The sequence below is a fragment of the Tursiops truncatus genome, chromosome X (genome assembly GCF_011762595.2).
Source record: "Tursiops truncatus isolate mTurTru1 chromosome X, mTurTru1.mat.Y, whole genome shotgun sequence".
Lineage (NCBI taxonomy): Eukaryota > Metazoa > Chordata > Mammalia > Artiodactyla > Delphinidae > Tursiops > Tursiops truncatus.
Genome location: NC_047055.1, coordinates 48619758 through 48641432, shown reverse-complemented (window position 1 = coordinate 48641432; position 21675 = coordinate 48619758). Strand labels below are relative to the sequence as shown.

At 35.3% G+C, this 21675-nt stretch overlaps 1 long non-coding RNA gene across 1 annotated transcript in view; it reads right to left on the bottom strand.

Annotated features, from left to right (window-relative positions):
• Positions 1 to 21675, bottom strand: part of LOC141277662 (uncharacterized) — a 440393-nt gene that overhangs the window by 398921 nt on the left and 19797 nt on the right. The window contains exon 2 of the long non-coding RNA XR_012329421.1: positions 12260 to 12408. This is a non-coding gene — a long non-coding RNA (uncharacterized lncRNA). The remainder of the gene's footprint in view (positions 1 to 12259; positions 12409 to 21675) is intronic.

Sequence of the window (21675 nt, the reverse complement as noted above, 5' to 3'; positions counted from 1 at the left end):
AATCAAGACAATATAATCAGCTGCGCAAATGACTTAAATGAAAATATAAGTGTCAATTTAATATCATTACTTTATTGTAAATACTATATTCTTAGAGTGAAAATTTTCCGGTTTGGGGAATCTAGATCCGTGAAAATATATAGGAAATACTAGCTGACTTTCCTTAAGTCAGTTTTTATAACTATAAAATGACTACTTGCATCACATTTGCCTGGGCATGAGATATGGAATTTTAAAAGCTCCACAGGTGATTCTTACGAGTTTGAAAACCCTTGCTCCAGACGCATATATGCAGCTGCTTACATGCCATTTCTGCATACGTTATTTCTTAAAACAGTTTGTAATGATTGTTGCTGTTTGATCTCATAAAAGACAGAAGTGAAAGGACTAAAATTTAGCAAGAGGATGTAGCAGTAGCTGTGACAACTGTAGTAGAGGGTCATAAAATGGGTGATACTTTCTATTGGGGGAGGGGGGTTAGGGATTCTCACTTTAAAATCTCATTTCATGTTTCAAAAGCATTTCTAGACATCTATTCCTGCTTTTCCTTCTAATTTATACCTCCAATCATTTGTGGTAAAGGTATTGTTGCTCTGATGATGTGCAAATGAACCCAGAGTGCTTCTTTATGAAATGATGATATGGTTTTTCTTAAAATTGGACTTATTTTAGGTTCAGTTGTTCCCATATCAAACCATTAAGAAAGTCATCATTCACCAACTTCACGAGGTTTCTACCTTCTAAATCTGGTAGGACTCTATGCTGTAAGCAACACAAAAGATAATTCAAACTAAACAAACAAGGGGATTTATTGGCTCATGAAATTGAAAGCTCAAAGGTAGGATAGGCTTCAGGTGTGATGTGATCAGCAAAACTCGCAGCTCTGCCCTTTTAAAGTCTGCTTTGGGAGAGACTTTCAAGATGGCTGAGGAGTAAGACATGGAAATCACCTTCCTCCCCACAAATACATCAGGAGTACATCTACATGTGGAAAACTCATATAGAACACCTACTGAACACTGGCAGAAGACCTCAGACTTGCCAAAAGATTTTTTTTTTGCTTTTTCTCTTTTTGTGAGTATGCATGTGTATGCTTCTTTGTGTGATTATGTCTGTACAGCTTTGCTTTTACCATTTGTCCTAGGATTCCGTCTCTCTTTATTTTTCTTTTTCTTAGTATAGTTTTTAGCGCTTGTTATCATTGGTGGATTTGTTTTTTGGTTTTGTTGCTCTCTTCTTTCTCTTTCTTTTCTATTTTTTCATTATGTTTTAATTTTTTTTAAATAATTTATTTTATTTTTTATTTTAATAACTTTATTTTGTTTTTCTTTCTTTCTTTCTTTTTTTCTCAATTTTCTTTTGAGCCATGTGGCTGACAGGGTCTTGGTGCTCTAGCCAGATGTCAGGCCTGTGCCTCTGACTTGAGAGAGCCGAGTTGATAACACTGTTCCACCAGAGACCTCCTGGCTCCATGTAATATCAAACAGTGAAAGCTCTCTCAGAGATCTCCATCTCAAGGCTAAGACCCAGCTCCACTCAATGACCAGCAAGCTACAGTGCTGGACAACCTATGCCAAACAACTAGCAGACAGGTACACAACCTCACCCATTAGCAGAGAGGCTGCCTAAAATCATAATAAGGTCACAGGCACCCCAAAACACACCACCGGATGTGGTCCTGCCAACCAGAAAGACAAGATCCACCCTCATCCACCAGAACACAGGAACCAGTCCCCTCCACCAGGAAGCATATATAACCTACTGAACAAACCTTAGCCACTGGGAGAAGACACCAAAAACAATGGGAAATACGAACCTGCAGCCCGTGAAAAAGAATTCCCAAATGCAGTAAGTTAAGCAAAATGAGAAGACAGAGAAACAAGCAGCAGATGAAGGAACAAGGTAAAAACCCACCAGACCAAACAAGTGAAGAAGAAATAGGCATTCTACTTGAAAAAGAATTCAGAGTAATGACAGTAAAGATGATCCAAAATCTTGGAAAGAGAATGGAGAAAATACAAGAAATGTTTAACAAGGACCTAGAAGAAATAACGAGCAAACAATGATGAACAACACAATAAATGAAATTTAAAATTCTCTAGAAGGAATCAATAGCAGAATAACTGAGGCAGAAGAACAGATAAGTGATGTGGAAGATAAAATAGTTGAAATAACTACTGCAGAGCAGAATAAAGAAAAAAGAATGAAAAGAATTGAGGACAGTCTCAGAGACCTCTGGGAAAACATTAAATGCACCAACATTTGAATAATAGGTGTCCCAAAGAAGAGAAAAAGAAAGGGACTGAGAAAATACTTGAAGAGAATATACTTGAAAACTTCCCTAATATGGGAAAGGAAATAGACAATCAAGTCCAGGAAGTGTAGAGAGTCCCAAACAGGATAAATCCAAGGAGAAACATGCCAAGACACATATTAATCAAACTATAAAAATTAAATACAAAGAAAAAATAATAAAAGCAGCAAGGGAAAAACAACAAATAACATACAAGGGAATCCCTATAAGGTTAACAGCTGATCTTTAAGCAGAAACTCTGCAAGCCAGAAGGGAGTGGCAGGACATATTTAAAGTGATGAAAGGGAAAACCCTACAACAAACATTACTCTACTCAGCAAGGATCTCATTCAGATTCGACGGAGAAATTAAAACCTTTACAAACAAGAAAGAGCTAAGATAATTTAGCACCACCAAATCAGCTTTAAAACAAATGCTAAAGGAACTTCTCTAGGCAGGAAACACAAGAGAAGGAAAAAACCCACAATAACAAAGCCAAAACAATTAAGAAAATGGTAATAGAAAAATACATACTGTTAATTACCTTAAATGTAAATGGATTAAATGCTCCAGCCAAAAGACATAGACTGGCTGAATGGATACAAAAACAAGACCCGTATATATGCTATCTACAAGAGACCCACTTCAGACATAGGGACACATACAGACTGAGTGAGGAGATGGAAAAAGATATTCCATGCAAATGGAAATCAAAAGAAAGCTGGAATAGCAATTCTCATATTAGACAAAATAGACTTTAAAATAAAGACTACTACAGGAGAAAAAAGAAGGACACTACATAATGATAAAGGGATCAATCCAAGAAGAAGTATAACAATTGTAAATATTTATGTACCCAACATAGGAGCACCACAAAACATAAGGCAAATGCTAAAAGCCATAAAAGGGGAAATTGACAGTAACACAATCATAGTAGGGGACTTTAACACCCCACTTTCACCAATGGACAGATCATCCAAAATGAAAATAAATAAGGAAACACAAGCTTTAAATGATACATTAAAAAAGATGGACTTAACTGATATTTATAGGATATTCCATCCAAAAAGAAGAGAATACACCTTCTCATCAAGTGCTATGGGACATTCTCCAGGATAGACCACATTTGGGTCACAAATCAAGGCTTGGTAAATTTAAGAAAACTGAAAACGTATCAAGTATGTTTTCTGACCACAACGCTATGAGACTATGTATCAATTACAGGAAAAAAAAAAATGTAAAAAATACAAACACATGGAGACTAAACAATACACTACTAAATAACCAAGAGATCAAGAAGAAATCAAAGAGGATATCAAAAAATACCTAAAAACAAAAGACAATGAAAACACAATGACCCAAAACCTATGGAATAAAGCAAAAGCAGTTATAAGAGGGAAGTTTAGAGCAATACAATCCAACCTCAAGAAACAAGAAACATCTCAAATAAACAACCTAACCTTACACCGAAAGCAATTAGAGAAAGAAGAACAAAAAAACAACCCCCAAAGTTAGCATAAGGAAAGTAATCATAAAGATCAGATCAGAAATAAATGAAAAAGAAATGAAGAAAACAATAGCAAAGATCAATAAAACTAAAACCAGCTTCTTTGAGAAGATAAACAAAATTGATAAACCATTAGCCAGTCTCATCAAGAAAAAAGGAAGAAGACTCAAATCCATAGAATTAGAAATGAAAAGAGAAGTAGCAACTGACACTGCAGAAATACAAAGGATCATGAGAGATTACTACAAGCAAGTATAGGCCAAGGAAATGGACAACCTGAAAGAAATGGACAAATTCTTTGATAAGCACAACCTTCTGAGACTAAACAAGGAAGAAACAGAAAATATAAACAGACCAATCACAAGCACTGAAATTGAAACTGTGATTAAAAATCTTCCCACAAACAAAGGCCCAGGACCAGATGGCCTCACAGATGAATTCCATTAAACATTTAGAGAAGAGCTAACACCTATCCTTCTCAAACTCTTCCAAAGTATAGCAGAGGGAGGAACTCCCCCAAACTCATTCTATGAGGCCACCATCACCCTGATACGAAACCCAATCAAAGAAGTCACAAAAAAAAGAAAACTACAAGCCAATATCACTGATGAATATAGATGCAAAAATCCTCAACAAAATACTAGCAAACAGAATCCAACAGCACATTAAAAGGACCATACACCATAATCAAGTGGGGTTTATCCCAGGAATGCTAGGATTCTTCAATATATGCAAGTAAATCAATGTGATACACCATATTAACAAATTGAAGAATAAAAACCATATGATCATCTCAATAGATGCAGAGAAAGCTTTTGACAAAATTCAACACCGACTTATGATAAAAACTCTCCAGAAAGTACGCATAGAGGTAACCTACCTCAACTTAATAGAGGCCATGTATGACAAACCCACAGCCAACATCGTTCTCAATGGTCAAAAATTGAAACCATTTCCTCTAAGATCAGGAACAAGACAAGGTTGTCTCTCTCACCACTATTATTCAGCATAGTTTTGGAAGTCATAGCCACAGCAATCAGAGAAGAAAAAGAAATAAACCAAATACAAATTGCAAAAGAAGAAGTAAAGCTGTCACTGTGTGCAGATGACATGATACTACATATAGAGAATCCTAAAGATGCCACCATAAAACTACTACAGCTAATCAATGAATTTGGTAAAGTTGCAGGATACAAAATTAATGCACAGAAATCTCTTGCATTCCTATACACTAATGATGAAAAATCTGAAAGAGAAATTAAGGAAACACTCTTATTTACCATTGCACAAAACGATTAAACTACCTAGGAATAAACCAACCCAGGGAGTCAAAAGACATGTATGCAGAAAACTATAAGATGCTGATGAAAGAATTACAGATGTTACAAACAGATGGAGAGATATACCATGTTCTTGGATTGAAAGAATCAACACTGTGAAAATGACTGTAGTACCCAAAGCTATCTACAGATTCAATGCAATCCCTATCAAACTATCACTGGCATTTTTCATAGAACTAGAACAAAAAATTTCACAATTTGTATGGAAACACAAACGACCCTGGAGAGCCAAAGCAATCTTGAGAAAGAAAGATGGAGCTTGAGGAATCAGGCTTCCAGTCTTCATACTATACTACAAAGCTATAGTAATCAAGGCAGTATGGTACTGGCACAAAAACAGAAAAATAGATCAATTGAACAGGATAGAAAGCCCAGAGATAAACCCACACACATATGGTCACCTTATATTTGATAAAGGAGACAAGAATATACATTGGAGAAAAGACAGCCTCTTCAATAAGTGGTGCTGGGAAAACTGGACAGCTACATGTAAAAGAATGAAATTAGAACACTCCCTAACCCCATACACAAAAATAAACTCAAAATGGATTAAAGACCTAAATGGAAGGCCAGACACTATCAAACTCTTAGAGGAAAACATAGGCAGAACACTCAATGACATAAATCACAGCAAGATCCTTTTTGACCCACCTCCTAGAGAAATGGAAATAAAAACACAAATAAACAAATGGACCTAATGAAAATTAAAAGCTTTTGCACAGCAAAGGAAACCATAAACAAGAGGAAAAGACAATCCTCATAATGGGAGAAAATATTTGCAAATGAAGCAACTGACAAAGGCTTAATTTTCAGAATTTACAAGTAGCTCATGTAGCTCAATATCAAAAGAACAAACAAACCCAATCCAAAAATGGGCAGAAGACCTAAATAGACATTTCTCCAAAGAAAATACAAAGATTGCCAACAAACACATGAAAGAATGCTCAACATCATTAAATCATTAGAGAAATGCAAATCAAAACTACAATGAGGTATCACCTCACACCACTCAGAATGGCCATCGTCCAAAAATCTACAAACAGTAAAGGCTGGAGAGGGTGTGGAGGAAAGGGAACCCTCTTGCACTGTTGGTGGCAATGAAATTGATACAGCCACTATGGAGAACAGTATGGAGGTTCCTTAAAATACTAAAAATAGAATTACCATACGACCCAGCAATCCCACTACTGGGCATATACCCTGAGAAAACCATAATACAAAAAGAAACAAGTACCATAGTGTTCATTGCAGCACTATTTATAATCGCCAGGACATGGAAGCAACCTATGTGTCCATCGACAGACAAATGGATAAAGAAGATGTGGCACATATATATAAAATGGAATATTACTCAGCCTTAAAAAGAAATGAAATTGGGTCATTTGTAGAGATGTGGATGGATCTAGAGACTGTCATACAGAGTGAAGTAAGTCAGAAGGAGAAAAACAAATATCGTATGTTAACGCATATATATGGAATTAAAAAAAAATGGTTCTGAAGAGCCTAGGGACAGGACAGGAATAAAGATGCAGACGTAGAGAATGGGCTTGAGACACGTGGACGGCAAAGGATAAGCTGGGATGAAGTGAGAGAGTGGCATGGACATATATGCACTACCAAATGTAAAACTGATACCTTGTGGGAAGCAGCCGCATAGCACAGGGAGATCAGCTCGGTGCTTTGTGACCACCTAGAGGGGTGGGATAGGGAGGGTGGGAGGGAGACGCAAGAGGGAGGAGATATGGGGATATATGTATATGTATAGCTGATTCACTTTGTTATAAAGCAGAAACTAACAGACCTTTGTAAAGCAATTATACTCCAATAAAGATGTTAAAAAAAAAACAAAGCGTGTACATGCTTCATAGAATTAGGGTAAGGATTAAATTAAATAACCCATGCTAAAAACATAGAAGCAGGTGTTACTAGGCCTTCTATAGTAAATATTCAAATAAATTATCTGTTATATTATTATGGTTGTTATTTTATAATAGGAATAACCATTGCCTTTAATAGTACAATTTGTCTTGAACCATCCATGATTTGCATAATATTACACATATTAAAACAATAAATAAATAAATAAAGTGTGCTTTGTCCTCAGGCTGGCTTACTTCATAGTGGTGAAACGGCTACTGCAATTCCAGGGTTCACAATGCATAGCATATTTTCCAGACAAAAAAAAAAAAATTCTTCTGTCACAGCATTTCCCCCTGCTTAAGCTTGCTTAGATTACATGCCGTGTACCAAGGATTCTGGACAGAAGGTTGTAAATTTCTGATAGGTATAAATTGGAAATGGGAACTGCTTTACTGAGAGCAGAAAGATTTCATGGGGGGAGGAGTTTTGTGCCAGAAATCTGGATTCTGAATCTTGCTTTACTGATTCAAATTGGCTGTCTGTATTTCATAGTAATGTGTTCAACTATATTCTTGAGCTATCTGATATCAAAATCAACCTCACGTGGGATGCTAGTTTCATATAAATCTTTCTTTTGATTGCATCCATATTCAGCTCTTTGATCTATGATTATAACCTCCTAGGTCTGTACTAGGATCTATCTGCTATTGTAGTGATCTGTCTCAAGAATCAGAAATTCTCCTCCCTCTAACTGAGAAATCAAAGTCAAAACTCTAATTTTTGTTTCTCAAGACAATTGTTCCCTGGATCCTTTCTGCAATAGCAATGTCAAAAAAACCCACAAGGTTTTGACTGCAAGGTAATTATTTTTTTTTTTTTTTTTTTTTTTTTTTTTTTTTTTGCGGTACGCGGGCCTCTCACTGTTGTGGCCTCTCCCGTTGCGGAGCACAGGCTCCGGAAGCACAGGCTCAGCGGCCATGGCTTACAGGCCCAGCCGCTCCGTGGCATGTGGGATCTTCCCGGACCGGGGCACGAACCCGTGTCCCCTGCATCGGCAGGCGGACTCTCAACCACTGCGCCACCAGGGAAGCCCTGCAAGGTAATTATTATATTTCCTATATTTGTTTTAAAAATAACGTGAAAGATAGCTTTTATAAGAGTGCTTTGTAAAATTACTGCCTTTTCTATTTCTTTTTAAATACTATTTGTTGCTTTTTTTACTTAATTTTAACAATAGATGTATTTTCTATGATCACAATGATGTGGATATAATAATATGCATCTACATCCTTCTTTTTAATTGCAATGTTAGAATTCATTTTAAAACTGGGCTGGTTTATTTCAAAGTATCTGAAAAGTGATTAGCATATAGGCAGCAAAATAATCTAATGTAAATTCAACACTCTGGTTTAGGGATATAGATGACTAATTTGCATTATACAAGGGGCATTAAAGAATAACTAGTAGGGATGAAAATAAACAAGGAGGCTAAGTAAACAAGAGCATTATTATGCAGACATTTATGAACCACTAAGCATAATCGTAGCTAGGGAAATAGCTTTCTGTTTGCTAGAGATAACCACTCTAAACTCTGATACATAATACTTTCAATGACAAATACAAGACTGCTTATATTACAAGCAGAATGAAAGGGAGTATCTATGCACAACATGATATGAGAAGCAAAAGAATAACAATGTCCACTACTAATGTACTTCTGACCAAAGGAAAAATGATTGAGTAATAATCTTGTTACAAGCATTTACAAGGTAAAATATATTTGAAAGATGTAGTTTTTCATTGAAAATTTTCCTCAGATGTCACTCTTGCTGTATATTTCAGAAGACAAAGTTGAAGGTTCCAGTTGAAACAAATTATCATAGTTTATAGACTGTCATCATTTCAAACACCAAACACCCACTGACTTCAATCAGAAGCATCATAGTCAAAACCACAGCAGGATATGACCCTCATTCTTTTGCTCTTGACACTAGATTTAATGACTATCAACTCAAAGGGAATAAATAATCACACTTTTATGTAGCTATATCAGTTAGACAATTTATAAAGATATGTAGATTTTAAAATGAATTTTGCATCCTTCCTTTTCATCTCTATACATAAGAATGTGCAAATATTTTTAAAATTCAGCATTAAATATAACTGTGAATGGATTTATTTTCTAGAGCTATCAGGGCCTCAGTAGCACTACCCTTTAAGAGAATAACTTGCTAGAAGAATTATATTCAGATTCAAAATTTAATGAGTATAATCGACTTACATTTTTTTCTTTTTTGATAATGAGCTATTTCTAGACAGTAAGGAGATTTCTATGGTATTTCTTAATTAAGAGTATTCCCAACAAGAGCATCCTGAATAATATACAGTAAATTTTCCTTTGCTTAATGGGAATTTAACCAAGTAAATGACAAAATGTAAACAATTGCTCAGAAATGTAATTGTTATTCAAGTTCACAAAAAGTATGTAATGATCATTTTGACTCTTACCACCCAGCCAACCACCTAAATGAGAATACATTAAAAGGCAGTCACTTTGTTGATTTGGTGCCAGAGAAAATTTTGCCATTTTTTTATAACAAGTTCTATCTGCTTCAGGCAAAATGCTGTTCACTGGCACAAATACAGGTCTTGAATTGATTAACCTGTTATGTTTTACCAATACCTTTTACCATGTATATTTATCAAATATCTGGTCTCACCAGAGAAGTAGTCTGAGATATTTTAGGATACATTTACTGTGTCTTAAAAATTCCATTACTCTAAAAACTAAACATTAACCTAACATAAAGCAGAATACTCACTACAAATACCAGAACTTGTAATGTAAGAAAATTACCTAAAATGGATGTCTTATATCAAGAGGCATTTTTAAGCCAAATCATTGACTGAATGGTATTTATGGAAAACTTGATAGACACCAGGTGGTATTTATGATACACTACTATCATTATCATCATTGTCATCACTTAATAGTTATTAAGCCCTTACATGTACAAACAGTTTGCTAAGGGTTATTCTTGTTGTTATTATTTATGTTTTTTTGTCATTTAATCCCCATAAACACCTTATGAGCTAGGTAGTATTATTATCACCTTTTATATATATGTGAAAGAAAACCAAGACTTAGAATGATTAAGTAACTTGTTCAAGGCCATATAGTAAATGTTGAAGCCTGATTTTAAATCCAGGAAATTGGATTCCAAAACATGAATTTTTTTTCTTTTTATAATTTTTATTGGCATATAGTTGATTTACAATGTTGTGTTAGTTTCTTCTGTACAGCAAAGTGAATCAGCTATACGTATATATATATCTCCCCTCTTTTTTAGATTATTTTCCCATATAGTCATTACAGAGTACTGAGTAGAGTTCCCTGTGCTATACAGTAGGTCCTTATTAGTTATCTGTTTTATATAAAGCAGTGTGTACATGTCAATCCCAATCTCCTAACTTATCTCTCCTTCCCTTACTGCCTAGTAACCATAAATTTGCAAAACACGAAACTTTAACCACTATACCATAACTGCTTACTGTCAAAGATCCTTCAATGTAGATGAGGAGATAATATATGCATACACCCAGTTGCTTGAATAAAATGTATTCAAGTTAATGTTTTCCTTTTCTCTCCTATGACACATGCACTTTCAAGCAGAGTTGCTGCTACCTAAAAATATATCTCAAATCCATTACCCTGACTAGGTGACCTCCACCTGGTCTATTGTCATAGCTTTATCACTGGTCTCTTTGCTTTCACCTGTGCTTTTTTACCCATAAAGCTAGCATCTTATTTAATATGGAAACACTACAACCATTTCGACTATAATCAAGAATAACACAAAGGTACCCACTACTTACTCTATTATTCAGCATTATACAGAGGTATCACTCAATGCAACAAGAAAAGAGAAAATAATTAGAAGTAATAATAACTGAAATATAAAAAGAAAAACTTCTCAAGGGGGTCAAAAGGTACAAACTTCCAGGTATAAAATAAATAAGTCATGGGGATGTAATGGATAGGCAACTGTCATTAATAATACTGTATTGCATATTTGAAAGTTGCTAAAAGAGCAAATCTTAAAAGTTCTCATTACAAGAAAAGGATTTGTAACTACGTGTGGTGATGGATGCTACCTAGATGTATTGTGATCATTTTGCAATATATACAAATATCAAATGATTTTGTTGTACACCTGAAACTATTATAATATATGTCAATTACATTTCAATTAAAAAAAAAAGAAGGAAAACTACCTGTATTTGCAGACGATAGGATAACATATCTGGAAAAACCTAGAGATTCAACATTAAAACTAACTCAAACCCATAAAATAATCCAGTAAAGTAGCAAGATACAGAATCATCATATAGAAATCAATAGCCTTTACAAACACAAATAATAACAGCTAGAAAATATATTGGTAGAGAAATTCCCATTCACAAGAGAAACAAAAAGATGAAATACTTAGGAATAAAATTAACAAAAAATGTACAGACCTCTATGAGGAAAATTTTAAAACACTCCTGAAAGGTTTGACAAAGTACACTCAAGCAAATGAAAAAGTACCCTTTTTCTTGGTTAGAACGTCTCTACAACATAAAGACATCAGTTCTCTCTATGTTAATTTATAAATTAAGAAAAATCCCAATAAAAAATACCAGGAAGTTTTTTCTTTCCTGGAGCCAAGTTGATACTAAAATTCATATGGAAAAATAAAACCCAAAATTAGAGAGTATACACTGAAAAAGAAAAACCTAAAAGGGAGGACTAGGGGGGACCACAAATTGAAACATACCATGGACTTCTATCATGAAAACAGTGCAGTACTTGTACATAAATAGACCAACAGCCCTGTGGAATAGAATAGAAAGTCCAGAAATATATCCAAGTACACATGGAAATTTAGTACATAATAATGCTGGCATCTCAAATCACTGGCACAAAGATAGACTTAGTTTTTTTAGTGGTGCTGGAACAACCAGTTAGCCATTTTAGGAAAACGTTAAAAGAGAGACTATTTTACACCATACATGAGAATAAACCCCAAATAGGTCAGAGGTCTAAATGTAAAAAATGAAACCATATAAGTACTAGAAAAAATTCTGAGTGTAGGAAAAAACTTTCTACCAATGACACAAATCCAGATTTAATGAAATAAAATGTTGATAAATTTGACTATATAAAAAATTTAAAAGTCATCACAAAATTTCCAAAAGCAAAATCAAAATATAACTCACAGGCTTCTCTGGTGACGCAGTGGTTGAGAGTCCGCCTGCTGATGCAGGGGACACAGCTTCGTGTCCCGGTCCGGGAGGATCCCACATGCCGCGGAGCAGCTGGGCCCGTGAGCCATGGCCACTGAGCATGCGCGTCCGGAGCCTGTGCTCTGCAACGGGAGAGACCACAACAGTGAGAGGCCCGCGTAGCGCAAAAAAAAAAAAAAAAACAATCTACCTATCTATCTATCTATCTATATATATATATAAAAATAACTCACAAACTGGGAGAAGTATTCCAACATATATCACAGTTAAAAGGCTAATATCTCTATCTTTATAACAACTCCAAAAAATTGAGGAGAAAAGACCAAAATCTAATAGAAAATGGGTAAAAGTCATGAATAGACTACTATATATATCATATAGATCATGACATATGTATCCCTTAAACATATGAAAAGATGTTCAAACTCATTCATCATACTAGAAACGTAAATTGAAAGTACACTGAGATACTATATTTCACCTATCAAATTGGCAAAAATTATGACAATGCATTCTGTTGGTGAAGCTGTAGGAAAACCGGCACTCTCACTCATTGTGGGTGGGAATCCAAACACATGCAACAGTTATGGTGGGGAATTCAGTAATATCTAACAAACATTATGAATGCATTTACATTTTGACACAGCAATCCCGCTACCATAAAGATACAATTCCAAAAACAGGAAAATATATATGCACAAGGTTATTCATTGCAGTGTTGTATGCAGTTGCTGCAAAATAGTAGAAGCAATTTAAATGTTCATACATAGGGAAGTGGTTGAATAAACTATGTAAAGTGAAAAGAGTATCTATAGTATGCTAACTTTTGTTTAAGGGAAAAGGGGAAATAAGACAATACATAGTCATCTACTCAGTTGTGCAAAAAGGAAACACAGGAAGGATAATTCAGAAACAAATGATATTTGCTACCTCCAGGGAGTGCATAGGTGTTAGGTAGAAAGGACTAGTGATGATGATGGGATAGAGGTTTTGGAGTAACACTTCTCTCACAATACATCTTTGTTTATAGTTTTGGTATCATATCAATATTGTGGATGTTAAACAAAAATAAAACCAACCAGGATGGGGAAAGTAAAAACTAAAGTGGAGTACAAACAGAAAAAAAAAGAACCTAATGGTATTGTAAATAAATTACATCTCAACACTGAAGGGGAGAGAGGAGAATGACTAACCCAACTAACTTATTAACACAATATTTGGACTATACACCCTCAGGTTTCAGTCCATAAAAACCCACTCTAAACAAACACTGAATTCCCGGCAGAAGGTGTATTTTTCCCTATGGGCTAGCAATTATGAAATACTCATGGGTGTGTATATGCTAGGATTCAGCAATGAGTATAGCATAATATAGAGAAAGGGAGAGAGAGTTCTTATTTCCTGAGAAGGGAGTTCCAAATCTGAAAAAAGTGGAGGTTAGAAAGAATTTTGTGGGTTTATATCAAAATTGTAGTTAACAGTATGAGCTCATGGTTTTTCAGATAGATGATAGATAGGTATGAAGATAAAAAGATAACCAGATTTTAGGTAGATATGTATGTGTGTATATATATATATATGTATGTACATATACCCACATATCTGTATATACACACATACATATATGATATACATGTATATAACACATACATGTATGTATATACATAGATATATATGTAAACATGTACATATGTACCTAAGTGTATAGACACACAAACACACCAACATATTCTAGCTTTGTCTATTAAAAGGATCTAAAGCAATGACAATGGCATCCCAGAAGTAATGAGCACCTAGTGTTCAGATCATGGTCTCTGCATATTAAACTCCAGCAAAAGTAACCAGGACTTCTTAGAGAAATGACTGATTCCAGAAATGACTGGTACATGGAAAGAACAAAATGATCCTGAAACATCTTGAGGTGTCAGAAAGTAATGATGAGGTCATGTCAAAATGATATAGATAGCAGCTTGAAGGGGTTCTCAATGGCCAAATCTGGGACAATTTGAGCATCAAAGAAATAATGACAATAATGGTTAATAATCCATTGAATAAAATAAAAATGCATAAGTTCATACTGATATACAGATGAATAAATGGAGGAGTAGGGAAAGCTCTTCTTTTTGGTAAAATGGCAACTAGTAAACATAAAAGGAATCATAGAATTGTAAAATTAGTATTTGTCATCATAGGAAGTAATAATTCAAGCAAGAATCATCAATGAATACTAAATCTAGTGGGTGCAAATTTGGTGAAAAATGGCATATTAAATCATCTCAAAGTATCTCTCCAAAATATACTTATTAATTACAAAAGAAAACATATTAACTTTTGAATTGGGAGACATAACTGATACCATCTTAACCAAATGACCAAAGTTAACACCACATTTAATGGTATCTTCTGATAGGCTGCTTTGAAAGACACAGTATCACTTCCGTGGTGTTCCTGCCAAAGATGCTAAACTGAATATAATCATAAGGAAACAACAGCCAAATCTAAACAGAGGGACAAAATAACCAGCCAACCTTCTTTAAAAATATCAAGGTCATTATAACCTAAGACAAAAGGTCTTCAACAGGACTGAAGAACAGTTTTAGATTAAAAAGGACTAAAGAGACATAACTAAGTGCGATGTGTGATACTGAATTTGTCTTAGGCAGAGATTTCTTTCCTTCTGCTATAAGTCATTATTGGGAAAATGACAAAATTTGAATCAAGTCTATAGATTTGACACTAGGATTATATCAGCACTAATTTATTGATTTTGCCAAATCTACTGTGGTTATGTAAGTGGATACCCTTGTTTTTAAGAAATAAGCACTTAAGTATTTAGAAGTTGAGGGGGCACATGTCAATAATTTTTAATCAAACAATTTAGAAAAGATAATATGTATCTAAAGAAAGAGTGATAGAGCAAATTTGATAATATGTTAACAACTGAAAAATTTGAGTGAAGGGTATTCAGGCCTTCTTTGTACTAGTCTTGCAACTTTTCTATAAATTTGAAAATATTTCAAAATTAAAAGTTAAAAAGGAAAATATATATTATTTAAAATGGGGGAACAGACAAACTAACAGTGGACAAATATTGACATTAGTTCACAATGGGTGATGGCTTCATGGCAGATCACTAGACTGCTCTTTCTACTTTTGTATGTATTTGAAAAGTTTTTTTTATATATATATATTTATGGAGTATAACTGCTTCAGAATGCTGTGTTAGTTTCTGTTGTACTACAAAGTGAATCAGCCATATGCATACATATATCACCATACCTCCTCCCTCTTAAGCCTCCCTCCACCCTCCCTATCCCACCCCTCTAGGTCATCACAAGGCACCAAGTTGATCTCCCTGTGCTACGCAGCTGCTTCCCACTAGCTATCTCTTTTACATTTGGTAGTGTATATATGTCCATGTCACTCTCTCACTTCATCCCAGCTTACCCTTCCCCCTCCCCGTGTCCTCAAGTCCATTCTCTACGTCTGCATCTTTATTCCTGTCCTGTCCCTAGGCTCTTCAGAACCATTTTTTTTTTTAGATTCCATATATATGTGTTAGCATATGGTATTTGTTTTTCTCTTTCTGACTTACTTCACTCTGTATGACGGACTCTAGGTCCATCCACCTCACTACAAATAACTCAATTTTGTTTCTTTTTATGGCTGAGTAATATTCCACTGTATATATGTGCCACATCTTCTTTATCCAATCATCTGTCAGTGGACACTTAGGTTGCTTCCATGTCCTGGCTATTGTAAATAGTGCTACAATGAACACTGTGGTACATGACTCTTTTTGAATTATGGTTTTCTCAGGGTATATGCCCAGTAGTGGGATTGCTGGGTCATAGTTCTATTTTTAGTTTTTTAAGGAACTGCCATACTGTTCTCCATAGTGATTGTATCAATTTACATTCCCACCAATAGTGCAGGAGGGTTCCCTTTTCAGCACAGCCTCTCCAGCATTTATTGTTTCTAGATAGTTTGATAGTAGCCATTCTGACTGGTGTGAGGTGATACCTCATTGTGGTTTTGATTTGCATTTCTCTAATAATTAGTGGTGTTGAGCATCTTTTCATATGCCTCTTGGCCATCTGCATGTCTTCTTTGGTGAAATGTTTATTTAGGTCTTCCACCCATTTTTTCATTGGGTTGTTTGTTTTTTTGATATTGAGCTCCATGAGCTGTTTGTATATTTTGGAGATTAATCCTTTGTTCATTGTTTCATTTGCAAATATTTTCTCCCATTCTGAAGGTTGTCTTTTCCTCTTGTTTATAGTTTCCTTTGCTGTGCAAAAGCTTTTAAGTTTAATTAGGTCCCATTTGTTTATATTTGTTTTTATTTTCATTACTCTAGGAGGTGGATCAAGAAAGATCTTGCTGTGGTTTATGTCAAAGAGTGTTTTTTCCTATGTTTTCCTCTAAGAGTTTTACAGTGTCCAGTCTTATATTTAGGTCTTTAATCCATTTTGAGTTTATTTTTGTGTATGGTGTTAGGAAGAGTTCTAATTTCATTCTTTTACATATAGCTGTCCAGTTTTCCCATCACCACTTTTTGAAGAGGCTGTCTTTCCTCCATTGTATGTTCTTGCCTCCTTTGTTGTAAATTAGGTGACCATATGTGCGTGGGTTTATCTCTGAGCTTTCTATCATGTACCATTGATCTATATTTCTGTTTTTGTTCCAATACCATACTGTCTTGATTACTGTAGCTTTGTAGTATAGTTTGAAGTAGGGGAGCCTGATTCCTCCAGCTCCGTTTTTCTTTCTCAAGATTGCTTGAGTGCTTGGGTGATAGCTTCATGACAGATCATTAGACTGCTCTCTCTACTTTTGTATGTATTTGAAATTTTAAATAATAAAAAATTATAAAAGCCTATAACTAATTTGATTTAGAAGTTTCAACTCACCAAAGTATGGAGGAACATATAGAAGTTTTTAGCAACTACTACCAACTTATCTCCATGGCACCTACTTCCTCTTGGGTAATGGGGAATAACTTAGTCAAATTTCATAAACTATCAGTCACTTTTGATTATTAGATGATTCCACTTTCAGGTAAATGTTTTTATAACATTAGATATTTTCATTTATCACAACCTGGTTCAACTTCTTTTTCCTTCTAGATGCTTAGAGCTCTCTACAACTGAGTTAGTCTGATTTTGGGGTCCAAATGTTTGAGGGCATGTGGTCTATTCTTTTTCATCTCTCTCTTCCTCCTCATCGCTCCCCTATCCTTTGTCCACTATGGAAGCAGTGGCTATGGGAAAGGGATATATTTGCTTAGAAAACTATCTGTATCTAGGGATCATCAAAACTATTTCAAAGTTACAACTAAGACTTCGTGGAATTTTAGACCCAGAACAGAATGTAAATGGTGAAACCTTAACAATGTAAAAATAACAGTCATTTAAATAACAAATTACTAGTTAGGACGAAGCAAATTAGAAGTAGTCAATAGCAATGGCCTAAGAATGAAAGTGATCAAATTAACAACAACAACAACAACAACAACAACAAGAGAAACCCTCAAACTTAAATTCTTTCTAAGTCATTTTTCTTCTTTAGAAGATGTTTTAGGTATTAATCTCTCTTGTGATGAAGAAATGTTTATCTGAAGTAAATCAATTCCTTCAGTTTTATTTCTGTTCCTCTTTATTAAACTCAAGTAAAAGAATCATAAAACTTTTAAAATTATATACATAAGGTGTGATGTGAGCAAAGTGGTAAAATAAGATGTCATTAGCTCATTTCCCCCTCTTCAACAATAATCTGGCATCCATCCAGGACAAAAGTGCTTTGTTAACAGCTTTGGGACCCAGGTAGGGATTGTGAAACCTCAGTGCAGTCCAAGACTGAGGACAACCATTTTGAGAAGGCAGGCTTGCACCCAGGTGGCTGGCTCACTGACTGTGGTCCTGTTTACAGACCCTGAAACAGGTCCATATCCTTGAGAACTCAGCTACAGCCCTGTCTGACTTTGGGTCTATCACTAGCACCATATGCCAAGGAACCTGAGAGGAGTCACATTCAACCATGCATCAGTTAAGAGGCATACAGACTTCAGAACCAGCTGTGGACCCTGAAGTGGCCCATGAACCATCTCCAGACCCCCTGAGCCACAGTCCAGGAAACTCTGGATATAAGAACACTAAATTCAGTCAGACTATAGATTCTGAAAGGGCCCTGTATCTGGGCTCAAGCTGGATGCAGCCTCAGTCCATAAACAGTCTAGCTGGCACAGGGACCCAGAAGAAGATACTCCCAGCTATACCCCTGGAGATCCTGAAGAGCCCTATACTCAACTCCAGTCCCTCCCAACCACAGTCCATGAGAAGTACTCCTGGCCCTGGGAACCAGTGGGAGATACTCATGTCTGCACATCAGAAGATTATGAAATGGTTCAATACTTGGCTCTAGCCCTGCCAGCCACAGTCTGGGAACAGCCCAGCTCACTCAGAGACCTGATGGGAGTCATGCCCATCTGTGCCTCCAGGGCCAGGTTTGTAGACCTCAATCTTCACTATGGAAATGGAAACAAGCTTAGGTTTCAGCCTGTGGTTCCATCGCCTTTCGGATGGAACACATTCCAGGGCCAGTCCTGCTTACTCAAAGACCTATCAAATGACCAGGCAGCAACTCTCCCAGGGCCTGGCAGGTGACACACCTGCCCACACACTTGGTAATAGGCCTGCTATCTGAGGGCCCAAATGTGGACCCTAAAGTAGTGCCACCCTACTGAACAACGTACTGGATGCTGTCCCATCCACACAGGGACCAAAGAAGATCCATGTCCATCAAGCCCCTCATAACAAGCCTGCCAACCAGGGACTCTGCTGCAGACTTAGCAACAGCCTTGTAACCGGCTCCAACCAAGCATAACAGTAATTCAGGAGGTAATCCTATCAGCCCAGGGAACATACAGGAAAAGATCTTTACCTGCTATAATCAGACTATAACAACTAGAAAAAGTGTTTGCTTCTTCAAATGCACAGGCACTGATGCAAGGCTACATGGATCATGAAGAATCAGGCAACTATGATACCACCAAAGAAAACTAACAAATCTCTAATAACTGACCCTGAAGAAATGGAGATCTATGAATTCCCTGATAAAAAAAAATTAAAAATAATCACCTGAAAGAAACTCAATGAAATGCAAAAGAACACAGGCAACTGAACAAAATCAGGAAAATAATGCAAGCACAAAATGAGAATTTTAAGAAAGAATAGAAACCATAACAAAAAATCCCCCAGAAATCCTGGAGCTGAAGGATATAATCACAGAAGTAAAAATTCAATAGAGAGCTTCCACAACAGATTTTATCATACAGAAGAAAGAATCAGCAAATTTGAAGAGAGATCATTTGAAGTTAGCCAGTTAGAGGAAAAAAAAAAAGAGTAAATGAAGCCTACATAAAGTATGGGACACCATCAGGGAAACTAACATTTGTATCACAGGAGTTCCAGAAAAGAAGAGAGGGAGAATGAGACAGAAAGCATAGTTAAAGACACAATAGCTGAAAAATTTCCAAATCCAGGGAGAGAGATGGACATCCAGGTACAAGAAGTTCAAAGGACATCAAGTAAGATCAACCCAGAGAAGATTACTCCAAGATACATTATAATCAAAATATTAATAGTTAAAGACAAAGAGAGAATTTTGAAAGCAGCAAAGAAAAATAACTCATCATATAGAAAAGAACCCCCATAAGGATATTGGTGGTTTTCTCTACAGAAATTTTGCAGGCCAGGAGGGAGTGGGAAGATATATTCACACTGCTGAAATTTCTAAAATGCCAATTAAGAACACTATACTTAGCAAGAGTGTCCTTCAGAAATGAAGGAGAAATAAGAACATTCCCAGACAAACAAAAGTTATGGGAGTTCATCACCACTAGACCTACCTTACAAAAAATACTAAAGGGAGTTCTTCACATTGAAATGAAAGGACACTAAGTAATGACATAAAAACATGTAAGTATAAAACTCACTGGTAAAGGTAAGTATATAGTTAAATTCATAATATGCTAATACTATGATGATGCTGTATACATCACTTTTATTTCTAAATAAAAGTTAAAAAACAGTAATATTAAAATAACAAGAGCTACAATAATTTGTTAATAGGTGCACAATATTAAAAGATGTAAAGTGTGAAATCAATAACATAAAATGTGGGGGGAGAAGAAGCAAAAGTGTAGAGTTTACATATACAATTAAAGCTAAATTGTTATCTGATTAAAATAAATTGTTATACCTGTAACATGTTTTCTGTAAGTCTCATGTTAAGCACAAAGCAAAAATCTATAGTAGATACACAAAAGTTAAAGAGATAGGAATTAAAGCATATCACTACAAAAAATATATCACAAAGGAAGATAGCAAGAAAGAAAAGGAAAAAGGAACTAAAGAAACACTCAGAAACAATGAACAAAACAGCAAAAGTAAGTCCTAAATTATCAATAATTACTTGAAATGTAAATGGACCAAGTTCTCCAATCAAGAGACATAGAGTACCGGGAGATATATATATATGTAAACCCACAACACCCAACTATATGCTACCTAAAAGAAACACACTTTAGCTTTAAGGAAACAGATAAGTTGAAAATGAAGGATGGAAAAAGATATTCCCTGTAAATGTTAACCAAAAGAGAGTAGGAGTGGCTATAGTTATATCAGATAAAATAGACTTTCAGACAAAATCATTCATAAGAGACAAAGAAAGTCACTATATAGTGACAAAAAAATCAATTCATCAAGAGGATATAACAATTATAAATATATATGCACTCAGTTTTGGAGAACCTAAATATTTAAAGTAAATATTAACAGAACTGAAGGGAGAAATAGCATAAAATCATATTTGGGGGCTTCACACCACTTTCAACATTGGATAGATCATGCAGCCAGAAAATTAATAAGGAAACAGAGGACATGAATACAGCTATAGAACAAATGGAACTCAGATATACAGAGCATTTCAACAAACAGCATGAGAATATACTTTCTTCTCAAGCACACATGGAACATTCTCCATGACAGATTATATGTTTGGCCACAAAGGAAGCCTTAACAAATCCAAAAAGATCAAAATCACATCTAGTTATCTTTTCCAACCACAATGGTATGAAATTATAAATGAATACAGGTTGAAAATTGGAAAATTCACAAACATGGAAAAATTAAACAGCACACTCCTGAACAACCCATGGGTGAAATAAATTAAAAGAGAAGTCAGAAAGTATCTTGAATAAAATGAAAGAGAAAATACAACACACCAAAACTTATGGGAAGAAGTAAAAACAGTTCTAAGAGGGAAATTTATAGTGATGTAAAGGCCTACATTACAGAAAAAAACGATCTCAAATAAAGAACCTAGCT